Genomic DNA, 12,695 nt, shown 5'->3' on the forward strand with positions numbered 1-12,695 from the left:
GAAAATTCCAGTGAAGAAAAAGGGGAGAAGGAACAGCAGCAGGCAGGGGCTTCTGCAGAGTGCGATGCTGTTCTGATACTTTTGACAGAAGAGAGAAGATGATGGTGGGTTGAGTAGGAAGAACTTCGGACTCCAGTGCAGCTGGGTGTGCTGGGCAGTGAGGGGAGCCCCTGGGCACCTTCTGCTCATAGGAGAGGAGTCCTGTGTTGGGCAGGAAGACCCTAATATGTTCAGATGTTTTCTGTGAGTATCCCTGCAAGAGTGTGGCATTGGCAAGAAGGCTGTGGTGGAACCTGAGTGTGCAGCCCCCATTGGAAACTTCCTTTTTGAGGGAATCTGAGCGTGTGCTTCCATGGTAGCCATGATGATGCCCAGAGAAGTCCTGGCCCCTGCTCAAGGTGGATGACATGGTTTGTGCAGTGATGAAACCAGAGGTCAACATTCTTCCCTCCATATCTCTTAAACTTCCCATTGTACCACCCTTCTCCAAAGAAGATGCTCTTGTTGCCATGGTGTCTGCTTATCTGGCCATACTATTGATTTGCCTTAAGACAGCCAAGTACTATCCTGGGAAGACTCTTCTTCCCAAGACTCAAACCCACTCAAGAAGCTAGTAGGGGTCCAGTCTTTAATACTCTGAGTTTCCTTGGTGGTCCAGTCTTTAATACTCTAGCCTTCCACTGAAAGGGGTATGGGTTCAATCTCTGACCAGGAACATAAGATCCTACATGTCACCTGTACTTAGTCGTTCAGTCGTGTCTGACACTGTGAAACGCTATGGACGGAGCCCACCAGGCTCTTCTGTCAATGGAATTCTCCAGACAAAAATGTTGGAATGGGCTGCCATGCCCTCCTCCAGGGGATCTTCCTGACCCAGGGATCGAACCCGTATCTCTTTATGTCTCCTGCACTGACATGCCACCTGGAGTGGCCAATTTTATTTTATTTTTTTAAAGAAGCCAGAAGGGAAACCGGTTCAGCCAAAGCAATAGGAATCATGCTAAGTCTCCCTCAGCTGGAAGGTGACATGAGAGCATGTTAAAAATGCACCATTCTTTAGCCTGATGTTACCATAAATCTTGACATTTTGTCCAGCTAGAACAGACTGTCCAGAACCATAAAACAGTGACACAAACAACTTAATACTGTTCTGCTTAAAGCCCCATAGGCATATTCTTCCTAAGCACAAAATCTTCCATCCAACTTGTCTCCACCATAGCATTAGATTTATAAACTTCATAATACCAACTGGTTGGACAGCAGGAAATACATCAAGAATGACACAACCACCTGCAGAGATGAACATTCTGGAATTTGTTCCTCCACTGAAGCGGGAGCTGAATTCATGTCCACCGGTGTGGCAGAGCCACGGCCCTGCCCTGCCCATCAGCAAGGGTGGAAATCACATTAACCAAGTGCATGTGTTGACAGGAAAAAATATCATCCTTTGTTTTATTTGTTGGAATGCAAAGCATGAGAAGAAATGCCTTTGTGGTGTCTAGCCAATTCCCCTCATCTCTAAATATACCTGAGGCCTGGAATTGGTCAAGTACATAAATCATAGAATACTGAAGTAGTCACTGACCCTAAAATCAAGCAGTTTGCCATTTTCCAACCATGAGCTTGTGGTGCTTTGAGAGAATTCGTTGCCTTATGACCAGGGTTGAGGATGGAAAACATCATCATGATAAAGGAAATAAAAGAAAAGTGATGCTAGTCTACATGCAAACACACAGCTATGCTTTACTTATTAAGTGGATATATCCATTTATCCAGAAAATGAATCCTTCCAAAAATATAGATATAGTTATCATAAAAGTCAATCAAGAAAATGGATGCATTTATGGGACACATGTGTGTGCATGTGTGTGTGTGTGTGTATGTGTCAGTCACTCAGTCATGTCCAACCCTTTGCAATGCCACAGACTGTAGCCAGAAGTTCTCTAGGTAAGAATCCTGGAATGGGCTGCCATTTCCTTCCCTAGAGAATCTTCCAGACCCAGGAATTGAACCCAGGTCTCTGGAATTGCAGGCAGATGTTTTACCGTCTAAGCCACCGTGAAAAACCCCTGTGGGACACATGGACCCATCTGTTTAGTACTATTTAATACAAGCAGTCTTGCATTATCTTGATTCCAGGTTGAGAGTCAATTATAGAATGAAATATAGAGGGGAAATTTCAGGGTAAGAAGTAACGCAGAGTGCTGGTTGGTTGACTGACTGGCAATGAAGCTGAAGGACAAAGCAATGTTCAAAGCAGATACAAGAGTTAGTGTTTTTGTTTTCTTTAGCTAAATACCCAGAAGTGAAATTACTGGATCCCATGGTAGTCCTATTTTCATTTTTTTTGAGAATCTCCATACTGTTTTCCATAGTTGCTGTGTCAATTTACATTCCCACCAACAAAAAAGCAGTCTTGTTTTCTCATATTTTCATGAGTACCAAATAAAGCATAGGTTACTATATAGATATAAAAAATACAAAAAAGTTCATGTGCTTTCTATGTTTACTCTTCTTAGGATAATTGCCCTAAACATTGGTTAGTGTACACACACACACACATAAAAGGTAATTTGGTATCAACACAAGTCAGGCTGCTCATGGAAAATATCCACTAGATTATGAGCTTCGGGGGGAATGGAACTCAGTCTTAACATCCATGAACCTCTGGTTCCTGTCTCAGGGAATGACACAGAGCATGGCCTCAGCAAATGTTTGTCAAAGAGAATTTAAGCCTACTAGGTTAGAAATTATTTCAAAATATCTTGGATAGTTATATATCTGAAATAATTGGCACACGTTTTTTAAACTCAAGAGAGTTTGTTGAATGCAACATAGCCTTTTGGTACTACTGTAACCTTGGAAAAATTACTTAAACTCTCTGTGGTTCACTTAACTCATTGGTAAAATAAAGACAATAATATCTTCTCCTTAGAATTATGACTAGCTCATAACAAGGATTTAGAGAACAATGCTTGGCACATAGTATGTACTCTGTAAACATCAGCTGTATGATTATTACTAGAAATTTCAGTATTCATAGCAGTAATTTTATCACTATTAGAAGTGACAAGGAGTGTTGAAAGGCTCAGAAATTAATGTTCTACAATATGTTCTAGATCTTATTATTATTAAGACCTTGTGTTTATTTTTCACTAAAGTATAATTGATATACATCATATTACTTTCAGGTATATATATGTGTGGTCTCTCTCTCTCTCTCTCTCTCTATATATATATATATACATACCATATTTTCTTATCCAACCCCCTCCCCTCTGGTCACAACCAGTTTCTTCTTTGTGTCTATCTTACTGCTTTGCTTATTTATTTGTTTTGGTTTTTTAGAGTTTACATATAAGTGAAATCACACAGTAATTGTTTAATCTAACTTATTCCCTCTAGAGGCTATTATTCAGCCATAAAATAAATTTTGTCAGTTTTGATAACCTGAGTAAGCCTAGAAGAGAGTCAAAGTAGGTAAAAAAGATGAATAGCTACAAACTTCCAGGTAAAACACAAATGTCATGGGGATAAAATGTGTGGTATAGGGAATACAGTCAATAATATAATAATTTTGTGTGGCGAGAGGTGGTATCTAGACTTATCACAGTGACCAGTTTAAAATGAGTGTAAATATCAAGTAACTGTGATATATACCTGAAACTAATATGATATATATCAATTATACTTTAATAAAAAAAACAAACATAAGATCTTAATAAGCAATAATATCTAGAACTTATTGCAGAACATTAATTTCTGATCATTTCAATACTCTTTGGCACTTCTAATAATAACAAAATTACTATCAGGGGTACTGCAATTTCTGGTAATAATCATATAGCTGATGTTTACAGAGTACATACTCTGTGCCAAGCATTATTCTTTACATCTTTGTTATGAGCTAGTCATAATTCTAAGGAGAAGATATTATCCTTATTTTATCAATGACTTAAGTGAACCACAGAGAGTTCCAGTAACTTTCCCAAGGATACAGTATTACCGAACAGCTATGTCACAATCAACTAATTCTACTTCGGTTTAAAAACTTGTGCCAATTATTTCAGATATATATATATAAATAAAACTATCCAAGATATTTTGAAATAATTTCTAAACTAGCAGGCTTTATTTCTCTTTGACAAACATTTGCTGAGGCCATGCTCTGTGTCATTCACTGAGACAGGAACCAGAGGTTCACGGATATTTAAGACTGAGTTCCATTCCTCCTGAAGCTCATAATCTAGTGGATATTTTCCATGAGCAATCTGACTTGCTGACAATACCAAATTACTCTGTGTGTGTGTGCATGTACACTGACTAATGTTTAGGGCAATTACCCTAAGAAGGATAAACATGGGAAACACATGTGCTTATTTGTATTTTTTGTATCTATATAGGTTAATTCCATTTCACTTTTATATAGTAACATATGCTTTATATGGTGCTCATAAAATATGAGAAAACAAGAGTGTTTCAGGGAAGAAATGGAATAGAAAGACTCTTGAAGAAGGTTCCCTAGACTCACCACTGAAAAGACATGCTTGGCTAAACTAGAGTGTGTGTGTGTTCTGGCCTAGAGCACGCAATGTCCCTCTGGTGTGGGTTTTTGCCACAGAGTAAATGGCAGGGACAGAGAAGGTGATGGCACCCAACTCCAGTACTCTTGTCTGGAAAATCCCATGGACGGAGGAGACTGGTGGCACTCCATGGGGTCGCTAAGAGTCGGACATGACTGAGCGACTTCACTTTCACTTTTCACTTTCATGCATTGGAGAAGGAAATGGCAACCCACTCGTGTTCTTGCCTGGAGAATCCCAGGAACAGGGGAGCCTGGTGGGCTACCATCTATGGGGTCGCACAGATTCGGACACAACTGAGGCAACTTAGCAGCAACAGCAGCAAGGGCAGGGAAAAAGTAAGAAGCCACTTGAGCTAAAAGAAAGGAAGGAGGGAGCTATTTCCTCACTTTGGACATAAACTTGGCTGCAGAAAGGCCATGTATGCATGCACAGTCTACACTTTTGACAAGAAGGGAGCGTTCTACACCAACACAAGAGTGTCTTAAAGGTCTGGAACAGAGGTTTCTACCTGAATCCACGGTTCTCCCCACGGTTTCCTTGGGTTCTAGAACTTGGTTGAGAAAAAGTCTCACTTTTTATTCCCAATAACTTTAACTGAATTGTAGCATGTCTTTGCATTATAAGTGTAGACAGTAAACCACAGGAGTATTAGCAATATTTGTGACTTTTCACCAATAGAAATAGGATACTGCCCAGTTGCATGACAGTTATTACAAACATTTCAGAATTCTTTTAAACTTAATAGTTGTTATTATCCTAAATGTAGATCACACATGATCACATTCTTCCCATGTAATGTTGCCAGATGACTCTCACGCAACCCACAGCCAGGCGTCATCAGCCACCAACTACTGGTTTCCCAGACATCTGCAATACATTCTGTCTCTACAATGGTTTGTTGATCAATATGTGGAAAGGGATGAGTCATTTTCATGATGTGTTACTGAATGGTTTCTGATATAAATGGTATCAAAGATGGTATCATAGCCAAATATGAGCTCATTGATCACAAAACTAAAATCGTGAAACGTTGGAGTGTAACTCAAAAATCCATGGAGATTTCTGGTATTCCTTGATAGACTATCCTGGCCTTGTAATACCATCGATGGCAGCCTTTACTCTAAATACCTCAATATATCTTTGTGAATTGGGATCTCTACACTTGTAACCATCGAAACAAAAAATCAACATTGACTAAACATCCAGCATGACACATGTGTTGCCTTGACAAAACCACCCCATAGTTCAATATCTTTATTTGAGGAAAGAAACAGTGGCCTTGAATTGGACCTCATACTAATAAGCTTATAAAAAATAAAATACACTTCTAACTTGCTTATGTTCTAAATGTATTGTTTTGCTATTGAATACGTTAATGCCAATACCATATATTTTAATTTTTAAAGATTATTGTAGCTATTTAAATTAAGTTAGTTTATTTTGTGGTCTTTTGCTTTTATATATGGCTTATTTTAAACATTTAATTTTTTTCTTCTAAAAGTTATTCATAGGATTCAACAGGCTGCCAAAGGTATCTGTGGTATAAGAAAAGTTTAATAACCCCTGGACTAAGCAATATTACAGTGACTAGGAAACCAGGAGACAGAGTAGTCAGATATGCTTGAGATCTACCATGGAAATGGCTGATTTACCATCACCTTTCAGCTGACTGTGTTAGTGAAACGTCAGCTGCTATAACAAACAGCCCCCAGATTTCAATGGCTTGGAACAATATAAGTTTGTTTCTTGGAGGGGACAGTACTGGAAAGAGTAAAAAAGTCAGCATAGAAACCCTTGCCTGTGCAGGATGTTAATGATTTAGGATGATGGAGCCTCTGCCATTTTAGCACATGACTTGACAATTTTCCATGATACTGACTCAGCCAACTGGAAGAGGAAAAGAGCATGGAGAGGTACCAGTGGAAGGTTTGTATGGGCCTTCCACTTGATGGCTAGAACTCAGACGTACGGCTGCACAAAGCTGTGAAACAGTAGAGGAGGTAGGGCTGGTAAACATCTAGCCAGGCTTTCCCCTTGTTTATCCACAAATTATAGACAAATGGTGCTAGACTACTTGGAGAGCTTCTAGGAAATTACAAATCCCTGATCTACGGACTAAGAAGTTCTCAGGATGATAGTTAGGACTCTAATGGAAAGAATAGTGTAGATTGGATAATACCTTTATTAAGGAATAACACTGCTATAGGGAACAAGGAGGAAGAGCCAAGGCAAGAAACTGACAAAAAGAATGAATAAAGAATAGGCGGTTACAGGAATGAAGGATGGAGTTCCAAGTAGGAGGCAGCAGCCAAAGGCATTGAGTGCCCTTAGTGGGCACACAAGATATTAAAGACGACACGCACAGATCTGTGACTTTGGTAGCTCATTAGTCCAGGCCGAGATGTATATCTTACTCTTTCTCAAAGAAACCTGATACAGCCGAAACTCCAGGACAGGAACTCTGATAGTGCTGCAGGTTTTTTGTTTTGTTTTTCCTTCTAGTTCAAAATACTGGGTATTATGACCACTGACTAACACATCAGTAATGAGGAGATCCTGGTTTTGGGAGAACAGGGTGATTTTGCTTTGGAAACACTGTGCTGTCGGCATCTCTGAGACAAGGTGCAGCTCTGTAGAAAGGATAAGAACTCAGAAGAAAGGCTGAGTTTATAGGCTACACAGCATGTTTATGTCCTCCTACGTGTGGTGGGCTATGGGAATGAACAAGATTATCCATCTAAAATGTGTGGTTGGAGAAAAGAGAGAGTCTTCTGTGTGATTCAGATAAAAACTATTTTTCATATAAAGTGAAGGTCCAGGCTGGAGCCTAGACGACTTGACGAAAAATGGGAAGGTTATTAAAGTAGGCCGGGACTTTTGAAATCTCTGTTTTAGATGTTACAGCTATTGTACAACTCCTTTTTTTTTGTCCTGCCCTTTTTATTTCAAAGAATCCACTAGAGAAGCAATGGGAAAAGTTGGTCTGGGTATTAATCCTCTCCCACTAATGTGTAATTCTGTTCCCTTTTGACTTCCATTTCCTGGTAAAAAGCATCAGTTCCACTGCAGGCAGTCCCTGCAGTGTTATTACTTCTCTTCTTGGCTCTTTTATCTCTAGATAAGACACAGCATCCCCCTTAGATAGCAGTCCTGCCTTCAGTCTCCCTGTGGACATCTTCCTTTCCACCAGCCCCGAAATGGACACTTCATGGAGGAGGAGAGAGTCTTGCACAATCACAATCAAACGTATGACTTATTTTTAAACTAACAAACAATCCTTCTGACTCCCTCAGGAGACAAATTCTAATATTTCCAAAGGAAAGTAGAGTCAGTGCCATGGGCTGGCTCCCTGGGATGTACTGTAAATAGCCTCCAGACCAGGAGTAAAGAATGCAGCTTGGTTGGAAGAAAGGAAGACAAGGCCCAGAGAAATGACCACGCTGGCTTGTTGTTTTTCCAAACATGCTCATATTGGCACAGCTCAGCCTGATGTCCACAGAACACACTTATCGCCTCACACAGCCAGGCTCTGTCATGTGGAATCAACTGACATCTGGGAGCTGTTTCATGTTTCTCTCCTTCATCTGCCCTCACTCAAGCACTTACTCAACCAGTTACTCAACCACGCATAAAGAGAAAAAGCAGTGATAATCAGGTTGCCTTCTATACTGCACTGCACATCGTAAAGCTCTATTAAAATAAAGAATGACATCACTCACTAGCAAATGTACTTCCCAGGTTGCTCTTAATTTCATTAAGGAGAAGGATTCAAACAAAGAGAGCTATGAAAATGTTCAAGATATGAAATCTTGGGGAAAGTCATAAGACAACATCTTAGGCGTTTTTTCATCTCTTTCTTATGCCATGTCAGGGATTGGGAGGGAAGTAGTTTCTAATCATACATAGGACGAGGAGTCCAGGGGTAGAGGAATGAGTCTTCCAGCAAGCAAGAATACTGGAGTGGGCAGCCTTTCCCTTCTCCAGGGGATCTTCTTGACTCAGGGATCGAACCTGGGTCTCCTGTATTGCAGGCAGATTCTTTACCATCTGAGCCACCAAGGAAGCTCCAGTTATTAATCATTTTCTAATGTGCATGCATAGGAGGAGGGCTTGGTGCATAGAGGGGTGAGTCTTCCTGTTAGCAAGAAAGAGAATGGAAGGAGTATCCCAGGAGTCTTCTCACCTGATTCAAAGTCAACCATGATGGTGGAGAGTGGTCCGTATTGCAGTCAACATAGGTTCTTGTATCATCTGCTGGTCTCCCAAGGAAGCCACGTCCTGGTACAGAAATGGGTTGGTTCAAGGATTTGAACTTTAAGAATTAGGCTGAAAAACTCTATTCCACTAGCAAATATCCTAAGTCAAGCTTATGCTTCCTTCTGTGCCTGACGATGATAACCAGAGAACGACCTCAATGGCTATTGTTTTACTCACACATAGAAAGTCACATACAGAATTTTCTCCAAGAGTCATTTAAAATTGCTCCAATTCTTTTAAAATTCTTTACCAAACTCTATCCCAGTAAATTTCAAGGAGTAATTTAGACTACTTTTTCACCAAGACTGAAGCCATCAAGGTTGAGTTTCTTTTGATTCTTTCTATATATAGCAGACATTTGTGTGGCTTCTCAAGCATCACTTCACCTTTAAAGGAAGCACCGCTTCTCCTTCAGGGCATAACAAGACCCTCCAGTAATCCTCAGACCATCACCTCCACCTTCAAAAGGCCTTGCCCAAATAACTATTCTCTCTCCTTTCTTCCATTATCTCTCCTTTCTTCCATTCTATCCCTCCTGCATTAATCATGGTTTTAAATTTTATGATGTTTTGACAGCCCCTCCCAGGGTTGGCTAATTCCTAGAGATAAAAAGCAACTTGCCTGCAAACACATTTTTCACATGCAAACCAACCAATTTCATGCCCATACACCCAGCCACCTCCTTCATTTCACTTTCACACACCAAGCAAATATTCCCTCTGCCCTAAATCAACACAGGGCCAGGCACCAGATAACCACTGCTGTATCCCACAGCCCACCAACATTATCCCTACAGCGAATCCTGAACTGTTTCCCCTGGCCTGCTCTAGCCACAGAAAACCCAATAAATGCTCTGGGCTATGCTTTCTCCCCACTGCCTCTGGACTAAGCCTGGCGTTTCCTCATGCTGCCCTGCACTGTGTGGTGTGACCTTTTGTCTTGAAAATTGTAAGAAGCTTTCTTTTTTCTCCCCAGTGACTTGACCCCTCTGTGTCATCACTCAGTCCCTCTGCGAAATAAAATTCCACAGCTTCATTTGAATACAACTTTCTCTTATTCCCATTTTTCTCTTCTCTCTCCCTCTTTGGTTGCTTTTCTCAATTTATTTTACATATTTCACTTGGAAATGTGATTGTTTTGGCAACAATGTTTTAAAAAGTCTAAAAACTGAAGCAATACAGAACAATGCATGGGAAATCTTATGATCCAGAGAAAAACACTGCTAACCTTCTAACGTATATCTCTCTAGACATATCTTGTATAAATAAGTATATATATGTAATATTTTGAATAAAGGGGATAGTACCAAACTTCTTTCAATAATATGCTAACAGCTTTACATTTCAATAAATAAGGGTCTAAGGAGATCCAACCACTTCATTCTGAAGGAGATCAGCCCTGGGATTTCTTTGGAAGGAATGATGCTAAAGCTGAAACTCCAGTACTTTGGCCACCTCATGCGAAGAGTTGATTCATTGGAAAAGACCCTGGTGCTGGGAGGTATTGGGGGCAGGAGGAGAAGGGGACGACAGAGGATGAGATGGCTGGATGGCATCACTGACTCGGTGGACGTGAGTCTGAGTGAACTCTGGGAGTTGGTGATGGACAGGGAAGCCTGGCATGCTGCAATTCATGGGGTCACAAAGAGTTGGACACGACTGAGTGACTGATCTGATCTGATCTGATGTTATCAATTTTAGTAACAAAAAAATTTTAGGTATATCACAATTTACCTAATCTATTATATATTTCACTGCTTCTATTTTTTGCTGATTTAAACAATAATTAAGTAAACTTCTTTATTCACTTAGATTTTTACATTTGCATATTTATCTTAGTATAAATTTCCAGAAGTGGGTTTGGTAGGTCAAAGGATACATACCAAATCAAACATCAGAAAATATGTCATTATTTATATTTAATTCCCACTCCAGTAGTATATGAGAGCAATAATTTTCCAACTCTTCTTAAAAGAATATTTTCAATCTTTTTAACTGAATCGCCAATTTAGCAGTAGGTAAAAAAAAATACCTTATTTTATTTGAGTACCTTTAATTAGGATTAGTTTTCTTTTATATAAAGTATATATTAATTTGTATTTCTATTTTATAAATTACATTCTTCACCTATTTTTCTAATGGCTACTCATTTATATTCTTAATTATTCTGTAATGCTCTTTATGTATTTAAAAATCAAATCAATGTCAGTTATATAATTGATAAACCAGTTTCCCTGATGGCTATTTTTCTTCCAATCTTATTATTACATTTTTTCATATAGAAGTTGTAACTTCTAAGGCAGCCAATTTTGTTGATATTTCCCTTTTTGGTTTCTAGCTTCACTGGAGTTCTTCAAGTTTCTCAGCCACTACATTATAAAATGTCCTCAGTGGTTTCGTTTCCTGTCACATCTTTGATCCTCCTGGAGTTTCTGTTGAGCTATAGAGTGAGTGATGACCTCTTTTCCATCCTCTTTCCCTTTATTTTCTACCTGCAGAGGCATTTCTGTTCAGAAACCCAATGTTCATCTAAGACCCTTCCCTTCTCTTTGTCCCACACATCCAGGTAGTAACTTAAATAGCCCTCATGAACTTCAGTGGGTTTTACAAACTTTATGAAATATTTCCACACGTATGACCTCATCTGAGCCTCTTCACAGCCGGGAAGGAAATAGGTGAGCCCTCCTTCCCGTGTTGCCTTTATTAACACGTGTTCAGGTACATGCCGGGGAGGAAGAAGAGGAAGCCTGAGAAGTTGTGACTTACTCCAGGAGGTTCCAAGAGTGAGAAAAAAATGAAGTTCATCCTAAAGCCCATCTCATCCCTTTTATAACAACACATCAACTCTGAAACCTTATCGATCCAGCTGTTGTAAATCTGCCCTATCTACCCTGTTTTCCCTTCCAAATACTCCAGTTGACATTTTTATTATCTCTTACCTGCATCTTTTCAGACACCCCACGTCCCACACCCTATCAATATACACAAGGTTTTAGATAAATCTTCCTTGGGTTCTGTTTGCCTGTTTAGAAAGCCTTCAACATACTGAGTAGGTCTTTGCCGGGCACATAAAGACCTTCAAGATATGGCCTCAGCCAGTTTTTCACGTTGTCTACATTTATTCTTCTCCAGGGACTGTGGGTTTCAGGAACATGAAGGATTTCCCAGTCCTCGAGCCTGCCTCATACTGCCCTATATCCACGCCTTCCTCAGAGACTATCCACTGTCTCTCCTTTCTCTATGTTTTCCCAGGTGGCTCAGTGATAAAGAATCCACCTGCCAAGCAGGAGATGTGGTTCAATCCCTGGGCCAAGGATATCCCCTGGAGAGGGAAATGGCAACCCACCCCAGTATCCTTGCCTGGGAAATCCCATGGACAGTGGATCCTGGATGACTACAGGCCATAAGATCATGAAGAGTCAGACATGATTTAGTGACTAAACAACTCCTTTCTCTCCTTGCTCCAGCCTAAATCCCACTGCCTTCATGAAACTCTCCCTGGAGCCTTCCAGTGGACATTTTCTCTTTTCGCCCTTTAACTTCCCACAATCCTTTATCAGGGTCTCTCTCATGACTCACAATTCTCTACTTTATAGCCTGTGCCAGTGTCTTAATTTTCTTATCAGACTGTCAGCTTCTTGAGTTAATAGATTGCCTCTTCTTTAAATTTTATCACCCCTCTCCCAACACTTAGAAAAATGACTAGCACAGGTAAATATTTGAAAAATAAAGCATTTAGTGACTGAATGTACAGATGTAAGAATGATGGAATGCAGGGATAAAGTGAGTGGGTGACTTTGGATTATTTTGGGAAGCCTCTATATTGGGAAAGGTTTTCTCCTTTTATCTCTTT

The 12,695-nt window shown here is 40.0% G+C and overlaps 1 long non-coding RNA gene across 1 annotated transcript in view; it reads right to left on the reverse strand.

Moving 5' to 3' along the window:
• LOC123328611 overlaps positions 1-10,311 on the reverse strand; it is a 28,240-nt gene extending 17,929 nt beyond the window's left edge. The window contains exons 1-2 of the long non-coding RNA XR_006543539.2: positions 9,230-10,311; positions 8,770-8,864 (exon numbers count right to left, since the gene is read on the reverse strand). This is a non-coding gene — a long non-coding RNA (uncharacterized LOC123328611). The remainder of the gene's footprint in view (positions 1-8,769; positions 8,865-9,229) is intronic.
• Positions 10,312-12,695: the final 2,384 nt, after the last annotated feature.

Source organism: Bubalus bubalis, chromosome 12, assembly GCF_019923935.1.
Source record: "Bubalus bubalis isolate 160015118507 breed Murrah chromosome 12, NDDB_SH_1, whole genome shotgun sequence".
NCBI lineage: Eukaryota > Metazoa > Chordata > Mammalia > Artiodactyla > Bovidae > Bubalus > Bubalus bubalis.